This window comes from Ptychodera flava, chromosome 10 (assembly GCF_041260155.1).
Source record: "Ptychodera flava strain L36383 chromosome 10, AS_Pfla_20210202, whole genome shotgun sequence".
Lineage (NCBI taxonomy): Eukaryota > Metazoa > Hemichordata > Enteropneusta > Ptychoderidae > Ptychodera > Ptychodera flava.
This window is the reverse complement of record NC_091937.1, coordinates 17,182,340-17,203,042: the sequence shown is the minus strand read 5'-3', so window position 1 is coordinate 17,203,042 and position 20,703 is coordinate 17,182,340. Positions and strand designations below refer to the sequence as shown.

Genomic DNA, 20,703 nt, shown 5'->3' with positions numbered 1-20,703 from the left:
GTGTGGCTTGCATATTAATGAAGTTATGCAATATCGTTTTTTTCCGTACAATGGTTTCCCTATGGAGACGGTATTGACAGTGTAGACATATATCAAGAAATACTGCACAAAATTTCATGAAACTTTTCACAGATGACAATCTCAAAACATTATGATGGTACTGTGAGTGTCATGTTGATTACCTTCTCATTTGCATATTTAATGAACTTTTGTTATAAGTGTCATAACTCTGAAATTCCTGCACCAAACTTGATGATACTTGCAACAAATATTGATCTGATATATATCTAATTATGCTTTGAAGCATTGGGCAATGTCAAGTTAATAAATTGGTCATTTGCATATTTTATGAAGTTTTGTAATTAGTGATATAACTCCAATATAACTTGATTAAATGTAATGAACTCTGCTGCAGATACTGATCCGACTGATATCTAACTGTAGTGTAAAGCATTAAGTAGTGTAAAATTAATTAAGGGTTCATTTGCATATTTAATGAAATTTGTAATTAGGTATATAACTCTGAAATTACGGCACCCAAGTCTTTGAAATTGGGTACAGATATTGCTTTGATAAATATCTAATTGTACAGAGAAGCATTTGGCAGTGTCAAGTTAACAAATAGGTCATTTGCATATTTTATGAAGTTTTGTAATTAGTGATATAACTCCAAAATAACTGCACCAAATGTGATGAAATCTGCTGCAGATACTGATCCGACTGATATCTAACTGTAGTGTAAAGCATTAATTAGTGTACAATTAATTAAGGGTTCATTTGCATATTTAATGAAATTTGTAATTAGGTATATAACTCTGAAATTACGGCACCCAAGTCTTTGAAATTTGGTACAGATATTGTTTTGATAAATATCTAATTGTACAGAGAAGCATTTGGCAGTGTCAAGTTAACAAATAGGCCATTTGCATATTTTATGAAGTTTTGTAATTAGTGATATAACTCCAAACAACTGCACCAAATGTGATGAAATCTGCTGCAGATACTGATCAGACAGATATCTAATTGTGGTGTAGAGCATTTACTTGTGTGAAGTTAATTAACGGTTTATTTGCATATTTAATGAACTTTGTAATTAGTGATATTATTCCAAAATTACAGCGTTAAATTTGATGAAACTTGCTACAGATATTGATCTTATAAATATCCAATTGTACTGAGAAGCATTGAACAGTGTAAAGTTAATAATTAGCTCATTTGCATATTTCATGAAGTTTTATAATTAGTCATATAACTCCGAAATAACTGCATCAAATGTGATGAAAACTGCTGCATATACTGATCTGACAGATATCTAACTGTGTTGTAAAGCATTTCGTAGTGTAAAGTTAATTAAGGGTTCATTTGCATATTTAATAAACTTTGTAATTAGGTATATAACTCTGAAATTACGGCACCAAATTTTGTGAAACGTGCTACAGATATTGATTTGATAAATATTTAATTGTGCTATGAATCATTGAATAGCGTCAAGTTAATTTAGGGATTATTTGCATATTTAATGAACTTTGTAATTAGTGACATTACTCTAAATTACAGCATTAATTAAATGAAACGTGCTACAAATGTTGATCTGATGGATATCTAATTGTCCCATGAAGCATTGAGCAGTGTCAAGTTCATTAACAGCTCATTTGCATATTAAATAAAGTTTTGTAATTAGTGATTAAATCTGAGAGTACTGTGCAATGTTGAAAAAACAGCTCATTTGCATATAAATAAAGTTTTGTAATTAGTGATTAAAATCTGAGAGTACTGTGCAATGTTGAAAAAACCTGCTTCATATAGTGATAACATATATCTTATTGTTCTGTGAAGCGTACTACTATTAATGAACCTGTTGTGAAACACGTGAGCATATTCAGTTCATATCTGGTTTTTAATCTTGATTTGGTAAGATTATGGAGTTTGATTGTGGAAAGTTTTAGCAGATAAGTCTTTTTCTGTCGAGGGACATTATATTACCTTAATCCATGAACTACAGCCAGCGACGTTATACCATGAGATTTTTTAAATGTCATTAACATTATCAATATTACGGATTGCAATGGCAAGAAGCTCGACCACCATACCCATGTTAATCACTGCAGATAGATTATGGTCTTAACATGACTGATAAAATTATCACCAAAATTAAATTTCTCAAGTGCTTTGAACAAAAAGGCATGTTCTACTGTATCACAAGCTCTTCTAAAGTCCAGAAACAAAATGACACCCGGAAAATCATCAATGTCAGTATAATAAATGATGTCGTACACCAATCGTCTATTTTGTCCTACATACCTTCCAGGAATATACGCAGTTTGACCAGGGTGAAGGATTTACGAAGTACTTTCTTCATTCTATAAACGAGGGTGAAAGCAAGAATTTTATAGTCTGTATTCAACAGGCTGATTGGACGCAAGTTATCGAGATTTGTTCTTTAATTCTTTTTATACAAAAGTCTCAGAACAAGAGTGCGTTAGCTTTGACCAAGCATTCCTTTGTCAAGACATGCGTTGATTGACAGGAAGACAAAATCCCCAATAGACTCCTAAAAAGTTTGGTAAAATTCAGACGGTAGACAATCTAATCCAGGCGTTTTATCCTTTTTTCCATTTTCAAGACTGCGCGTTTGCACTCATTTATCGAGATTGGACTATTTTTTATCTGTGTTTTGTTGTTGTAGTTTTGTTTGTTTGTTTGTTTGTTTCTTGTACCTGGTGATTGACTTACCTTGAATGATAACGATTGCTTGAGTTGATTTGATGTCATATTGAAAAGGTTTTATAGACAAAACTGACATTTGTTCTGTCATTTTAATTTTAATTTCACAGGTGGAGCCCGACTTGTCGGCGGTTCAACACCTTATGAAGGCAGGGTAGAAGTTTACCATGATGGAGTGTGGGGTTCAGTGTGCGACGATGGTTGGGATATTCATGATGCAACTGTAGCATGCAGACAGCTTGGTAGGTTTTCTAAGGGCAATGTCTTTAAAGGGTCTAGAATTAAATGTTAACTTACAAGTAATTAAACCGGTTACTCTCAGTAGCACTTTATCGAGAAAAGTGGGCGGGGCTTAACCGAAAAACTGGCACGATTTGGTGCAACACTGTTTTAAAAACTACCTGAAGCTAAGGGCACATTGTATCAGGAGCACGTGTTTTATATAAATAGACAGAATGAACTTTAGCCGCATGAACGATCGATCATCCACGCTATTCTAGACTTGTGCTGATTTTTGCTGTCTATTTCTCGTAAAGAACCTGCAGCCAATTTCTCCAAAGGTTAGATTTGAATCTGGAGGTTTTGCGAACTCGAACAGGAAAGTTTGACCGTCGCCTTGGATTACTGACATCGACTTTCGATCGGAACGACATTGCACGGCGATCGACGCTTTCGTTCCAATCGATTTCAAGTACGACAAGATTCGTTCTCATTTGATACAATTCTCTGCCACACACTATTCGTTATCATGGTATTGAAGTAAAGCATTGCTGCTGACAGACTCTAGTGTGTGTCATGACAACAGCAGTAACTCTCTACATCTTTACTAACGGGACGTCTATGAAGGAATGCTAGTAGAATTTTCCCAGCAGTAGGATATTTATCTTACTTTGGTGATTGTTTGCATCTGTTCTCAGGGCGAATTAAATGACAGTGGTCGTGGTTTCCTTTGTAACGTGGGGTTATGTTTGTGATTCTCTTTCTTAGAGTTTCTGCATTGCCGTCAAGTGCTTTCATTGCCCAGTATATATGAGGTTTTATCGACGCTGCTTTGTCTGCCACCTCCGCGTCCCAGGTTTTGCCCTCACTATATATAAGTCCAGACGCACTTTTTTCGCTTCTCTTGCAATTTCTTTGGTTACATGCCAGAGTCTTAACTATTGTTGTATTTGGATGTTCTTGCTTCACGTATTTTGGAACACTCTCATTGTTATCATGTACATGACTTTTCAATGCACACTCTTTCTCTTCAAGATAATTGTGTATCTGCGTCACGCCTAATAAGTCATACCTTTGGCCGCACGAGTCCTCCTTGTTGTTAATGTTTACAGTTTCAACACGAATAACTCTGTGTGTACGAAAGAACATGCAAACCACATCCGAAAATATTACGTTCTTTCGCCAGCAATGGCGAGCATTAGTCAGAATTTGGAATATGTCCTGCAGTCCTCCAGTTTCCCATGAAATAAATTTAGTTGCAGCCGTTTCTTCAAAAAATTATGTCTCCTGTGATTCATTTCACAGCGCACTGACTATTTTAACGTATGATTTTGTAATTCATATAATGATTTCTCTCCTATTGTTCCGATAGAAGATTCTTAGCAGAATTTTGAGTATAACTGTCCTGATGAAAAGTAACCGTGTGCTACTCCTACATTTACTAAAAACTGTGCTTCTTCCGTGTACTGGGAAGATTTCCAACGTTTTCAAGGAAATTCCTTTGAACACGCCAATGTTGATGTCAAAACATGACCGACTTTACAAACTTCTGCTATTATCATTTTAGAAGAGTGGCAATCACTCTAGTGTTCAATGACGGTATCTAGGTGTTGTTGTAGTGACTTAGTTGTGCAGATGAACATGTCACCTTCCAATTTAAAAGCAATCATCTAGTGCGGGAATGAAAGTCCGATGTCATTGAACTTGAAGATGGTTGACGACGTGACATATTGTATTTTCAAAATCACCGTTATGCGTTATGAAAAAATAAAGACGGTATCAAATGCTTCGATGATCAACATTGTTCCCATTCGATCGAGGTTACTTTTTATTCTGCCCACCTTGTTGAAAAGAGCACGCATTTCTTCTTCGTCGTTTTAGTAATATAAATTATACTATAACCCAAACGGGATTCGAACCCCCACACACTCACGGCAACATCGCCTAACTGCTAGGCCTCACACAAAACCAGTCGGCCACTGCTTCCAACCCAAAAGAGTTGGTCACAGTAACCGACTTAGATGTTTCAATTCTGTGCGCGACCGAACAACACGGTATGCGTAGAGCAGACGACACACAGACACAGTACACACACACAGTACACACATATATAGTAATCGGAAAAGCACGAAGCTTTTTTACTGAGCTAGTAAAAGTTACTTACCGCGTTATTTTTGTGTGTTTTGAAATTTCCATTTCAAGTTCCTTTCTCTCATGCGCTCGGCACTATCTGAGGGCTAAGTCCGACGTTGAGTCTCTCTTGCAGAACTGTCAGTACATTGCTGTTGCTGATTTTCTTCTATGACAAGTTTCCTCCTCAGTTACGATTAGGAACCACAATAAGACTATAGAGAAGAAGAGATTTAGCACGACACAAGTTGTAGCTCAGATATCAAACTTGTCCGAACTTAGTCCATATAGATGGTGCGATCGGTACAAACGGTTGCAACATAGATCCGTAAATTACTTAAACAAAAGTAGGCTGTATGTCCTTTGCAGTAAAATAGCCTTGTTCAATGCCTTGGAGTCGTGGCACACAAAACTACCCAGCAGAAAATCTTTAATCGGGATAACTATATTTTTGTCTAAAGTGGTCTAGCCAATTCAGTATTCGCCAAAATTTATACATGTTTGTGGAAGAGGTCACCAGGAAGATATGAAAGATATTTATAATATTTTAGTCCATTATTATCCTACATATCACCCTTTCATGATCATAAAAATGGTTTGACCTTCTGTCATAAATGCAACACTATTTGGCACTCAACTAGGTCGAGAGATGTCATTCACGTCTTGTCAGACCGCGTGGAGTGAGTAAATTCCGACCGACGCTTCCAGTGTTTTCGGTGAAGTTTTCCCGAGTATGTCATGACCTGTTGCAAAATCATACTTTAAAATACCAAGAGGAGAAGAAAGCACTGAAAACATTTTTTCAGTTGAACAATATTGAGATAGTGGAGCAGGGCCCCTTGCCAAGTTTACGGTCGCAAACAACTCAAAACACCGTCTCCGATGAGAGTGCCCTTTCTGCCATCGAATCTGTGGAAACGAGTGATCGTTGTGTGATGTAAAACGATGGCGTCAAAGAGAGTTTAGAGAGCACTGGTACGAAGGAGAGTGACGACGAAGCCTGCGAGTTTTGTTTTTGCTCACCATGTGTGACAACCTTTCGGTAGAGCTGGCTCGGGCATGGGCAGAAACCACGCACAGGAAATAATCTTGTTAGAAAGAAGATGTACAAGAGATATTTGGAGGTACTCAGTGACAAACACGGTTTGCGTTTTTCGCAATATTTAGACAAGAAAAAGTAAATTTTTACAAAGAAAGGAAATAGACTACACTACTGAGCGCACTCAAAAAGAAATCATGCTTGACTGTGTCGTGAGTGAAACCAGTTCGCGGAATGTATCCAACCCTACCCGATGTTCCGTACATGGTCACAAATTTAAGTAGGTCAAGTGTACAAAAGCCTTGGAGTACTAACTCATATTGAACTTAGACCGAGTATTCATGACATATCGATTCGCCTTTTTATCCAACAGGTACATGTGCGGCGGCCAGCAACTATCTGTAATATTTATGTGTCTACTCAGAGCACTGCGAAAGTCATATATCAATGCCAAACGGAATATTATGTCTCTCGAAATAGAGAAAACAAAGTCCTGAATGAAAATATTGTCTGATCAAAGGCGAGTTTGTGTAAAATAAAGTGATTTGATATAGTTATTATATATAAGTGTTTCTTATTGTGTGAAATGATTTGACCAAGATGACCGAAACAGGATTGTACGCTGCTTTCTCAGCATCGCAAATTCGAGGGGTGAACGCGACAAGTAAGTTTCGATGGAATTCTCAGCGACAACGTCACTATAATCGTGATTAGTAAACTAGATTTAAAAAAATAGTCGTGATGACTTTACATCGAATCGGAATTAGTTTGCTTTACCTGTAAACCTTTCTTCGCTTACACACTCCTAATTTTTATGAATGGGAACTAAGTATACCAATGTAGCTCTTATCATTCGCCGCATTCTACTGTAATTTGCATGAACTGTCAATCATATTCATATTTGAACTGCCTTTAAGGTCCGTTATATAAGCTGAATCATTTGTATGTTGTGAAAATTTTTACGATTTTAAAATGTTGTTTTTTATTCCGCAATAGCGGCGCTCCACATCCCCCTTCTTCACAGTTTAAATTTGCCACCATTATGCAAAATTTTGTGAGGTCTCGCCCTTTTATACGAGAGTTGTCGGTTTAAGGACCTCCCATGTATCAGTCATGTAAAGCAAAGTCTCTCATTATAACAAGACTCTAATGCTGTGGTCAATATATACCCCCACAAGTACTGTACACAGTACCAAAATTACTTCAAGTGACTCTGAGTCAAAATATGTTAATGTAACGACCCTTGCTGGTGTAAATAACAGTGACATTTTTGGTTTAGTTGAGACATAGAATGCCCATGCAACCTAATGGTTTGAAAGTACCATGTATCGCTTATATTCACATTAGCTTTGTTTATCTATTATCCGTCGATAAAAGGAAAGTACATAAATCAACTCTATGGAAATTTTATTATGAACGTCATAGGGTATCTTCTTCAATATTTAATAAACCTATTTCAGAATAGTGCAGTTGGAAATGTTTCCTTTCTTACCATTTGTCGGTCACTGTCATTTTTTTTATTTATTTATTATAAGTTATGTTTTTAATTATTTATTTATTCAGGTAAACCAACGGGTATAAAGCCAATTTATATGCACCACAGGAAAAGATAAAAGACAAACGCATTAAAGAAAAATTATAAAAAGCAAATACAGATAAAAAGTCCCATCACAATCAAAACAAACACATAAATAAAAACTACATTACTGGAAAACAAGCAAAAGCACGCATTCTGCAGCACACGCCAAAAGAAGGAGGCAGAACTAAATAAATAAATGTTGAGATAAGCTTTAAAAATGTCATTTACAGTGGTTACACAACTTAAAATTGGGGAATGTTTTCTCAGATTTCACTCTTACTTATTCAAAAAAGTATGTCGTGGTACAGCTTCCTGGAAACGATAAAACCTATCTTTTGTGATACATTTGTCGTCGCCATTCAGTAGCCGTTACAAAGGGGTGTTTTATTGCTACGTTTTCAACCCTATGTTGGCAAACGACTTTTATAGGGAACTATTGATTCGAATGAGTGTGAATGAATAAGATGGTTTGTGATTAAAAGTACAGCACCCTCTCTGTGTTTGCATGATGTTTCTATTTTCAAATTTGTATCACAAATATTTAGCGGTTGATTATTTCAATTAGATGTTGTTATTTAAGATCGTCTAACTTGTACGCTGTCAATATATTTGTATAACGTCAATGTTGGTATCAACGATAAAAATTAATTTAAGTCAAAACTTGACGCCATTTTCTGAAATGTAATATATCACTTGAAAGAAGAGTATGCATTATATATAAATGCTAAAATGGCGAGGTTTGAAAGACTGACACTCAAAATGTGATAAAAATCATGATCAGAAAAATTAAAATGCATCGTTTTTTTATATAGCATTTAAAGAACATAGTGTGAAAACTTCAGAAATTTTGACCCAGCCAGAGTGGAGTTAAGTTCTTTGGCATGACAACATTTCCCCCCACAGATTTAGACATGGTGGTTATGGCCTATTTTGCCGAAATCGGCCATACCCACCACGTCTATTAAAATTCATGAGTTTACTTTGTTGTTTACGGGGAAAGTTGTCATGACGGAGATAATCACTTTGTACTTGAAGTAATAAGTGTAATAAGTATGCTCATGTTAAAAGGTAAATTGAGGTAAATTTTGAAAGCGTGACATGCAGGGCATTTAGTCCAATGGAGATGAAGTTGACAAGACGATCTTAACGGCAACATTGGCACGAATCTTTGAGAACTCAGTGGTAGCAGATGTTATTTGACAGATTTATACTTGTGTGATCGACAATGGATTCGTTCAAGTCATTATACAGAACTGAAGCAATCTGCATCGATCTTCTGTATTCATCAACTCGTAGTTACCGAATTAATGGCTTATGACCCCCCCAGTAAATAAAATACCGATCAAGTAGAACAAAAGATCACAATGTTTGTGAAAATGACACCATCCGACGTCTCTGACATGACTTACAGTTCAAGTCGCGTGTCAAAGACATGATTGACACCTTAATAATGCCTGATGAATATATGTCACTATTTCACTAGCCGCTTGGCGTTTTAGGTCTCACTAAAAACTAGTAAAATAATTATTTGTACTACGTCTCCGTTATTGTATCACTTATTTTTACTATGTGCTCCGCTCTAAATGTTTGCTTTTGGCTGGACATGCAGTTGTTCTTAACAAACAACCAGAAGTGGGAAGCTTCTCAAATCTACGGGCTTTTATACGCGACGACACAAGCTACACGGTCGCACCACTCGTACTGTATTGCGGGAATGCATTTCTTCGGGTGATCTGTGTTCCATTCCTACGACGGGAATTACCGCTGCCGCTGAATCAGAGTGTACGCTTTGACGTAGCTGCATGTACCGACCATGTACCAACGGATGTGACTGCCAATCTGACCACGGTCCATTTTGTGGAGGGACCATGATCTGACGAATAGTCCCGACCAGACGGGCCAGCGTTCGTCATGCACGGTGAACATATTCAGGCTCGTTCAACCAAAGCGAGAAGCATTTATTCAATATTTACGAAAGGAAAAGAAATATAAGATTTTATTTTACAATAGCTAGTACTAAATATGTTTATAAGGAGATGTAGCAGATGTAAGCAGTACTTGAATCCGAAATCTTGAACATAAATGTACATTATAAATATTCAATCGAAAGAGGCTGTTATTGGTCACCCACGCCAAGGAGCTACTACCAAAAGACCGGTACGCCACTACGGGCATGCACGTTTCTGGCTAGACTGTGGAGGAACTTGTCAAATGTTACAGGTTGTCAATTACTGCTTCTAAAAACGGCCAGTCACACCTGTGGTTTTCACATTTTTTTTATTTCAGAAGAGAAATTTTTATTTGTAGTGTTTTCGAGTTGACATTCGGAGCTGTGAAATGTCATGTCTCGAACGGACAAACGCACCGGAGGGTTGAGCTCTGAGACCAGCTGCTGGCTAGCCGTAGCTTATTTCTTCGTACCGTGGTGATGGTGGAGGATATTTTAAACAAATATATAATATCAGTTTCTTGACCAAAACTATTAATGGAATCAATCTAAATCTAAAATGAGTCAAGCATTTTTAAAAGCCTTTTGTGCCCAACTTCCGGGCAATGAATTCTCGTAAGACATTGACTTGTCAGGGGTCGCTTTACCATTTCACGCATGAAGTCGGAGGACTGAAGCTTCTCCTCCCATTTGCAAATACGCATGGAACCCAAAATTAAGTCAAGAGCAAACAGTGATATTTGTAGAGCAATCACCAATTGACTGTCAGTTCACACCCGAAGTATGGTATCTTTTCATATGGAAATGATTTCGAGCCTGCAGAATCTTGGCATGAGCAATTAATAACCTAAAGGCGAACCTGCTGCTCCATGATCATTTCGACAATTGACACTACCACAATGTGAATCAAATCATCATGAATATTATGGACACATTTTTGAAAAGTTAACTTAATACAGCTGCATTGGCGACACTGGTTCTAGGTCGTAGACAGTAGAATGTTTGTAAGATAGCAAAACGCACAGTGAATATTAATGGAAAACATTCAGTGGATATTAAAGGTTTTCCGTCACCTGTTCCAAATCTTCTACAATTACTATAGAAAATGAAAATCTAACCAATCACAGATTTTAAGCGGGTGGCCGCTTTTTAAAACAGCGCCCTCATATTTTATTTTGAATACCAAGGAACGCCCCTTTGACCATATATGGGCGTATATAGATTACAAGTGACAGTATACCTTTAATAAGAGTGCTTTATTCTTGTGTATTTTGATCACCAGGTTTCCCTCTCGGTGCGTCAGAAGTAAAAAAGAATGCATACTTTGGGAGAAATGCAGTTGGTCCTATATGGTTGTCAGGACTAAGCTGCAATGGAAGTGAACGAAACCTAGCCGATTGTAGGACAACACGGGACTTTGGAATAAATGACTGTAAAATTGAAAACACAGCTGGCGTGGTATGCCAAGGTAATTTTTAAGGACAGTTTTTAGGATAGTACCTATGTGTGTAATTCGCAGAAGACTATCCACATGTCGAAGATTGAACATTATTATTGTCTTAGGCGTGTGTTGTTTTAAGGGCGAAATATAACATATATGAAGTGTCTTTCAAGCTTCTTCATTATGCACACGTGTACACAGGTGTGTTTAATAAGTATCAAGAACATATTCAGAGGGATGTTAGAAAGATAATGAGTACCTCATGCTTATACAGCATTCATATTGATGGCAAAAATTGTATTGCTTGCCAATTACTTCAAAGTACATGTTTACGAAATGGATTCTCAATATTTGTATTGAAAGGTCACGTCAGACTGTCAGATGTCAGCGAAGGAATAGTAGAAGTCTTTTACAGAGGAAGATGGGGGAAAGTATGCCATGATTCGAACTGGGATCTATCCGAGGCAAATGTGGTCTGCAGAGAAATAGGCAAGTTTGAATATTTTTATTTACTTCAAGTGTGTTTCGCAAGATTTGTCAGCAATTGTGTCTAGAAATAGCAACAATTTGCATATTACAAGTCATATTTTTATAGAATAGCTTCGATCAGTTTCAGTCGCAGATAGACGGCATGTACGAAAACGCGAACGTAATAACCACCATGATTTTAAACCATGCACGTGACCGAGAATACTAAAATTTACGGCGCTCCTGCTATGTTTAGGATAATATAGCCTCGGCGTGTAATAATAAGAAAGACACATTACAAAGAATTCAGTATATTTACAGATATTTATAAATTTCTGCATGTAAGTATTTCTTCCAAAACGTTTATCGGGAAATTGTTTCCTTTTAATACGTCAAACAAAATCAAGCTCGTGCCAATACAGATGTCAGTTTTATTACACTCTATGGAGTTATCAACTTATCCAGCAACTCCATAAAATGGCCAAAGTGTATTTTCCAAGATATTATTACCATTTTGTCCTAATTATGCTTGCCTTTGACTGTCAAAAAATTCTCAGAGATACACTATAGTCCAGTCTGATTACTTGAACTGACTTTCTAACAATCGAATCGGTCACACAAAGACACAGGTATTCAGGTTATCATCAGTATTTTGTCTTCGATTGTTTACACAAACGTAGATTATGTAGAAGGCTTTAATGTGAAAAACACCGAGAAAAATTCAATTAAGATTAATATTTCTTTTATTGAGTACCACGCAACTATTAGACCATTGGAAACAACGTTTCTCTGCAAAAAAGCCCCGCGAGTTTTCAATTGCCGTGATTTGCAATTTGCAACCTCTATTTACATAACGACTGGCAACATAATGATTTGTACAGGGAAAGGAAAACCAGATTTCTGAAAGATTAGTAAAATTTAATCAATGTGATCCTTATATACACAATCAATACAGAACACAAATTACAATAGTTACCAATATTTAAAGCTTTCAGAAAATATATACGTTAATGTCGTTACCTGGTAATTTTTTCCAGACAATGCAATGCTTGAATGGGTCGAATACTTGTCCTGGAACAATAAAGTCTTTTCTGTTGCGCGTATTGATTTCGCATTTCATTTGAGCTTAGGTACCATGACAAGCACATCCTTGTTCTTTTCATTCAAGGGTTCACCAGTGGCGCCAAAAATGCAAGTGGATCAACAGGCAGCGACAGAGGATACGACAGCTGGATGTCTGAAGTTCACTGTAATGGACAAGAATCAAGCATATTTCATTGCAAATCAAAAACACCATTCAAATATACTTCCTGTAGCAACGTAACAGTTGTCACTTGCGAAGGTGCGAAATTGTTGTTTGCTTTATTAATATGAAATTTACTGTTGGGGTTAAATAGCAGGGATCATACCTAACATCATTTGGCCTGGTTGACATTCATTAGCTTGTGTTATTTTGCCTACAAATTGAAAATACGAGAAGTTTCAACAAATTTTACGTGATGCTTCGAATTACCATACTTGACCTCTTTTATTTCTAGTCATATACGGAAACTTACTACTCTCTTTAATTTATTTAAGCTTAAAGTTAGCGACAATAAGGGTGTAAGACAAATTCTTGTGGTTTTTGGTGATGTATTGATTGAATTTTTCGAAGTAAATATGTCATGTCCTGTTCACATATTTTCATCTGTGAAGGAGCAAAGTATATATCAATTTGCACTATAGTTCAAAACCCAGAAAAGTTTTGTTTGAATTGATGGCACAGCTTTAATTACGGTTCAACTTTAATCATAACAGCGTCTTAGCTTCGATGACTACAGATGAATTGAATTTTCTTTCCTATAACTATTGCAGTCGAATCATTGCGTCTTGTTGGTGGCAATACTCCATATGAGGGGAGACTGGAAGTTCTCATGAACAACACATGGGGTTCTGTTTCCAGGTATTCTTTCACAAAAGAAAACGCCAAAGTTGTTTGTCGGGAAATGGGTATGTATTACTGATATACTTACTAGGAAAGACGAGTGAAACAACTGCATGTTTTAATACTATGATGTTACCAAAAATGAATATCCTTGACTCATTTTACAGATTGTATGAAAATTCTCTTAAGGTGATAGGCGCCTCGACAATTGAAATACTTGAGAATTTAGCTAAAACTTTCTTCGAAAAGTTTAAACCATTCCATTTCAAAATAAAGAGTACAAACCAGGGGTCACCGTCCGTGCACAATCTGGTGCTAAAGAAAAAAAATTCCTTAATATTCCATCAACTTGACATTAAAACTGACATCGACCTTTTCAGGGACAACTAACACTAACTTTTATAATATCTATTTGTTTATGTTAATAATAGGATTCCTAACGGACGACGTACAGGTTTTACCAGCATCGTACTTTGGCCATGGCTCTGGGCAAATGAGCATGACAAATGTTCACTGTCAAGGAAATGAGAGGAGTATCTTCAGCTGTGATTATACTACGGATTCTTCCTCGGGTATCCATATCCACGCCGATGATCTTGGAATAATCTGTTCTCGTATGTATCTGTTAAAGTTACTTTCTGCAAAATACTGTTTGTACAGATATGACAAAATGTTTTTCATTATTAGTTTATTATCAATCAATTTTATGAACGTGACAAATTGGTTTCAATCGAGCCAATTTATAGGAATACACAGTCATTGCGATTATAACTGAAGGTATGAAATCTTTTGTGCTTCGGTTTTGTTGATTACCAACTGGCATTTCTGAATGGACGACATATCTTACACAAGGGAAAATCAGATAAATGAGTGACATTAGCTTTTTAAAATTGTTAATTAGAGGAATTCATTTGAACGTTAGAGGAATTCATTTGATCAAAAGCCAGTACATGTATGTGGGTTATAAACCCAAGTTTCTAATTAAAACTCAAGTCTGTTAAAGTTTTGTCAACTATACCTTCGATTGTATATCAGTTGCCAAAAACGAAAGTCAATTCCTATGAGACATAGACGAGGTCGTTACTGCCGGAAGATTGAAAACTGTATCCTATGTATATATCCTTTTAAAGTGTTTTTTTCTGTCAACAGGTGCAGTAAAGCTACAACCAATTATGTCAACTAATTCAATGGTTGAAGGATATGTTCAGAAATACGGCAGTTCTGGTTGGCAAAATGTTTCAGTGGAATATTGGGCACAGGCTGATGCTGAAGTTCTCTGTAGGGAACTTGGTAAGAAACTTATACCATCTATGGATACAAATAAGGGTATGGCAAGCCAAGAGTTGCAAGATCAAAAAAAATTATGGTTTAAATTTGATATTTGTATTCTAAAATTTCATGTTTGTGTTCTAAAATTGTATGTTTATGTTCCTAAAGACGGCCCATGCTATTTGCAACAATTTTTATGTTTATTTTCATAACGTTTATGTTTATGTTTAAAAATTGTGTTTGTGCATTACACTGGCTAAATGCAAAAAAGCCATTATTATTTTTATTGATTCGATGTTTTTTCATAATATATTGTTATCTTCACAGATTTTATATTTGTGTTTATGGGTTTTGTTTCTATTCATGAAGCCTTTATGAAAGGTCATTTTTGTGTTCATAGAACCAAGTTAAATGTTCAAAGATTTTTTTGGATGTCCAATTTTTCTTGTTAACACTTGGTGGCGCTCTGCTATTGACCAAAGTTATATAAAAATTGCTATATAGAGTAAAAGATAAATCGTTGACATATAAAACGAACAAAAGAGGACGTAAGATGGATCCTTGTGGTACACTAGACGTTATGTCGCACCATGAAGAAGGGGTACCATTGATAAGTAACACGGTTGGACACTATTTCTCAAGAATTTAAGTAATCTGTTAAATATTACACCGTATTTGGTAACCATCTTTCAAATTGTATCCAAAACTACTGGACACGATGTTCTATCCGCTTTGGTCAATGCAATTGTGAAAATTACTATTTTCGAAATACAGCCACTTCGTTATGTTATATAACACACGACGAACTTGCTTGTATACCAACCGGTACAACTTCCTAGGTACCTAACAATCCATCCTCTTATCATCCATCCATCCATCCATAATGTGCATATAATTAATTTCTCTACAGCTTAATAACTCAATTATCACTAAATTTCTTTGATTCACACCATAACTAGAGTCTGACATTACGATTACTCGGGTCAGCGTTATGCAAATTGGAGATTAATGTGTTCGAATTGTGTGTTTTTAGGATTCTTAACTGGAGCTCAAGTTGATCTCTACAGCGATTGTAACTTGTCGTCCCCTACCACGCATGCTTTGCAATGTACGGGTATGGAGCCAAGTATCAGGAACTGTAGCGACAGAACTGAAGTTGGAAGGATGCAAAACGCCACATGTGCTGGTTTGTAGTTTGGACTTAAGGCGATATCAATGATACCAGTTACCAACAATTTTATTTTTATATTAGTCAGTAATGCAAGACGTTTCGGTCAAATTGCCGAATGCCTATTGACATTATGAATGAACAAAGGGCGACCTGCTGTCTTCCAACGTTTATTGATGAGCAAAAACAGGAGAAGAGTACGATCAATGGGAAAGGCGGAGTCGATAACGTTGATTTAGCTCTCATGTTTACCTTTATCCTTTAAGAATGATAACGTGTAAAAAAGCATGGTAAATAGTTACTCCAGCCCTGAGTTTTTTTTGCTTATATGATATTCTTGGCTGCCTAGCTGCCAGATATAGATAATTATATAGCTAAAGTTGCATGTGTAAATGATGTATAATTTTCAGTTTAACTATCATTTATATAATGATACACTTTTTCACTTGACTGCTTGATATTTCAGTGCCCGAACTGAGACTCATTGGCGACGAGTCAAAAAATTGGGGTAGGCTCGAGGTACAAGTAAATGGCACATGGGGGAGAGTCTGCTCACGTTCGTGGAAAATTGAAAATGTGAAGTCAGTGTGCAGTCTGCTAGGTGAGTTTTGATATTATAGAAATAACGGACGACTCGCTGGCCATTAACGTTTATTTACGGGCAAGGGTGAGAGGAAAGCCAAAAATTAACGGGCGCAACCCGTTAATTTGGTTTTCCTCTCGCCCGCGCCCATGAATAAACGTTAATGGTCAGCGCTGAGTCTGTTATTTCCATTATATTATCAACAAACCCCGAAAAACTGTCAAAATTTACGAAAATTTCCCGTGCGAACGACAACGGGGTCCCAGAACCTGCCAGTGAGTAGTGCGCGCGCTGCAAAAATTTTGCAGATCCGGAGATTTTTTGAAAAAAGTGTCTAATCTTAGCACACAAATGCTCCATTTTATTTGGTGGTCGATTATGATCTTTGTACAATCACAATTTTCGTTTTAGCTGTAAAGTTACTATGTTTACGATATTATTCATATTCACGGGCATGTAAACAAACCATTACGGTGTATTTGTGGGCAGGCTCGTCGTTCAGCTCGACCAATTAAAACGCGATGGACAGGGCATGGTAATATAATAAAAAGTAAGAGTGTTCCCCTAATAATTAATTGTTTGATAGTTAGCAAGACCTTTCTCGCATGCACGTGATGGTGTTATGTATAAGGCTTCCCTTGAAATTGCGTATGGAGGTTGCAGACAAATGCTGGGCCCTTGCTAACAATAGATTATCTGCAAAAACTACAGCTTTTAATTCCATCAAAGACATATTTTCTGAAGGTCTCGATATTGGAGATAAGATGACATGAAATTCGTATAACGTAAATTACCTTATATTCCTAAGTACTAACGCTGTAGTGTTTGCGGATAAAACTCGGGCAATCAAAAGGTATCACTGCGATTTTGTTTGATTTACTCATTGTCAAACACCTTTCAGAGCCCATAACAAAAACACTCCGACCGATATAAGAAATCTGAGACACTCCTTAACGGTTCATTTTGCTCTCAATCATTGATGCCAAGTTTCGCTGGAAACAGCGTAGCGTTTGAACAAGTGATGAAAACTGGCTTTTAGAGGTTATTGATATTTGCTGAAATGCAATCTTAATGTAAATATTTATGATACAAATTATGGCATTAGCCAATATCTACGCTTTCTGAAAATATCTTTTTTAAATGGTCCACGAGCTAATTTTTTAAATTGAAAGAAAATTATTTATTAAGAAGGGCCCAATAATTAGCTAAACCCTTACGTCATTATAATTAATGAAAATATTAGGTAAAAATGAATGTGTAAATGGGAAGGCTATAGAATGGCTTGAAATCAAAACTGCTGATTCTTTTAAATTGTAGAGGAAACCCATATCACCCACATTATGAAAGGCGCAAATTATTCTGAGAATTTTAATTTCGAGGTTAGGAGGCCAGTTTCAGCGCAGTATTTCGTTTTTGCATATTGATTCACAGGGATTTTTGACATTTGCGGACTTACAGTAAAGAATTCACACTCTACGATTGTAATCTACACCACGATCATAGATAGGCAAATCATTAAAAGTGTCAAATGTTAAATAGAATGCAAAATCTTCTATCTCAAAATGCATTATAAACAGGAATACAAGATAATAAAGTTACTCGAGACATGATGTAAAATATTACACTGCATCAAAATGCAATAATACAGATAAATACACACTAATAAGTTGACTGAATTATAAAATGATACACGTGAATTCACATGAATCAACATGAATACAGATTGCTGAATACAAGCAATATATTATTAAGTGTAATCATCTGTATATGCACTCTTCAGCTTATATACAGGCAATAAACCATGCAAATATAGTAGTATTATTGGGTTTTTATGCAGTGTTAGTATGCAAAACATGTTCGACCACAACTATCACATTTGTCGAAAATCTTTACATAAATTTTGAATTTTTATATTACTAGTGCCTGTAATAATTTATTGTGTATGTTGTGTATCGGTAACGCTGTGTGCTATATTTTGTCACGAAGTAACTGCGCCTCCTTCTTTGTGTGTATATAGGATATCCGACAAACACAATTCATGTGCTGCCCAAGGGCCTCTATGGTTCTGGAAACGGCAAGATCGTACTAGACGAGGTTGACTGTCATGGACATGAACAAAGTATCGCCCTCTGTCCTTCTGTGCACCGCATAAGAAATTCAGCTACTGATACCAAGTGTGATGTGGCGGTCTATTGTGAACGTATGTTTAATGGTTACCATGTCAATCCCCTCATTCCCTGAGTACAAGACATTGTTGTAGTGTTAATATATATATATATACACACACACACACACACACACACACACACACACACACACATATATATATATATATATATATATATATATATGTGTGTGTGTGTGTGTGTGTGTGTGTGTGTGTGAGAGAGAGAGAGAGAGAGAGAGAGAGAGAGAGAGAGAGAGAGAGAGGGGAGAGGGAGAGAGGGGGGGAAAGATTGAAGACATGTAACATTTGGGAATATATTTGTCATTTAAAATCTCACATGAAATGATCATTCATTGTGTTATCCTTGATTTTTGGTACTAATTACAAAGTCAAATAATCATAAAAGAACACTGCGTTTGATTTTTCAATCAGAACGTTACTCACTGGTAAATGGTAATAAATCCAGTGGCATACTTAGAAGGTTCATCAACGGATCTTGGGAATATTATCCTGTGGTAGAGGAACCGGTCTTGGTCTGTCGGGAGTTAGGTAATTTTTGATCTATCTATCTATCTATCTATCTATCTATCTATCTATCTATCTATCTATGCATGCTTGTACGTTTGCGTGTATGCATGTATGTATGTATGTATGTATGTATGTATGTATGTATGTATGTATGTATGTATGTATGTATGTATGTATGTATGTAGCTGTGTCCACATACATGGCCACAGTTTCTTTTTATAGCATCTGGAAGTAGTTTTTATAATTCCAGGAACACGTCGACGCATTCCAAACCTGTGAATATTTTGGTTTATCAGCGATAGGTCCTTTTTGCCCCTTCAGGACAATTATGCAAACTATTAATATAGGTTTATGTTAACCAGCACTGACAGTGATGCCCTCAGTATCTGCAAACACAACATATACTACTGGCACCTTTTTCTGATGTACAATGAACCGATGCTCTCTTAGCAGAAATGAGTTGAATCTACCTTCTGCAGTTTTCCTGATGTTCAGGCAACCTTGTACAATTTTGAAATACTGAAGGCATCTATGGCACCTTACCTGTTGCTCACCTTATTGATGTATTATTTGGTAGGCCAAATAAAATCATCGATATGTATTTGAGACAAGCACTTCTCTTTGTACAACGGCAACTAGAGTTGCTTCGAGCCTACAGCATGCGGATAATACGGATTATGCACATGCAGGCCTTTCAATTTTCAAGTCGTTGCTATTGCAATGCATTATCTGAACAGCACCAAAGCATGGACTCATGGACTGGATCGCTCCAGTTGTCAGAGGTTCGCACAGGGTGATTGGTTTTCATTTCATCTAATCATATTACGTGTAAAATTATTTGTGTATTTTGGGCCTGATCATTGCTCAACATTGTGTCATAGGTTTCCCCGGATATGTAACACATAAAAGTTATGTACATGACAGCTACCCTAGAGTAAATACCAGCGGTAATCGTGTTTATCTCCGATGCAAAGGTAAGAAAAAGTGTTTGGAATCCAATGAAATATCTTTTATATTGTAAATCATGTCATTATTAAGGTAATATGCAGCCCGAAAGTGAAAGACTTAAACTTTTGCTCTAACTTTCCTCAAAGAATCTTTCAATCATTCTCTTTCAAAATCAAGAATAAAAATAGGGGGTCACCGTGCAAATTTTGGTACTAGAGAAACAAATTACCCAAGATTTACCGATATTAGAAATTCAAAATGGCCGCCATCCCTGTGTTAACTCTTTGGCGAAAATAAAAAATTTCGAATTTCGAAAAACTAAGCCGGTGAAAAGTTTTCTTTCACCAAGAGCTTTAAAATGACCCCCACATGTGGTATATTAGAAGAGAACTGTAAAAGTTTGAGAGTCCGAATGTCTATCCCGAGGTGCGTTCTACCTTAAACCATGACTCCAAATACGACCTAATAATTGTTTGCGAAATATCTTATAGTGGTCATTACCGTGTACCCACTTAATATGTGATAGTTTGTGGGCACATGACATTTCCTCAGGATCGCTATGCAAACT

General features: G+C 36.4%; 1 protein-coding gene and 1 long non-coding RNA gene across 2 annotated transcripts in view; both read left to right on the top strand.

Annotated features, from left to right (window-relative positions):
* Positions 1-12,515: 12,515 nt before the first annotated feature.
* LOC139141432 (uncharacterized) lies at positions 12,516-14,729 on the top strand. The gene is made up of 4 exons (XR_011554168.1): positions 12,516-12,890; positions 13,403-13,537; positions 13,904-14,086; positions 14,622-14,729. It is a non-coding gene; the product is annotated as an uncharacterized lncRNA (long non-coding RNA).
* A 1,656-nt stretch (positions 14,730-16,385) lies between these two features.
* Positions 16,386-20,703, top strand: part of LOC139141525 (uncharacterized) — a 42,443-nt gene continuing 38,125 nt past the window's right edge. Inside the window, exons 1-4 of the mRNA XM_070711118.1 lie at positions 16,386-16,510; positions 18,510-18,692; positions 19,092-19,208; positions 20,069-20,161. The gene's annotated coding sequence lies outside the window, so the exon portion shown is untranslated. The remainder of the gene's footprint in view (positions 16,511-18,509; positions 18,693-19,091; positions 19,209-20,068; positions 20,162-20,703) is intronic.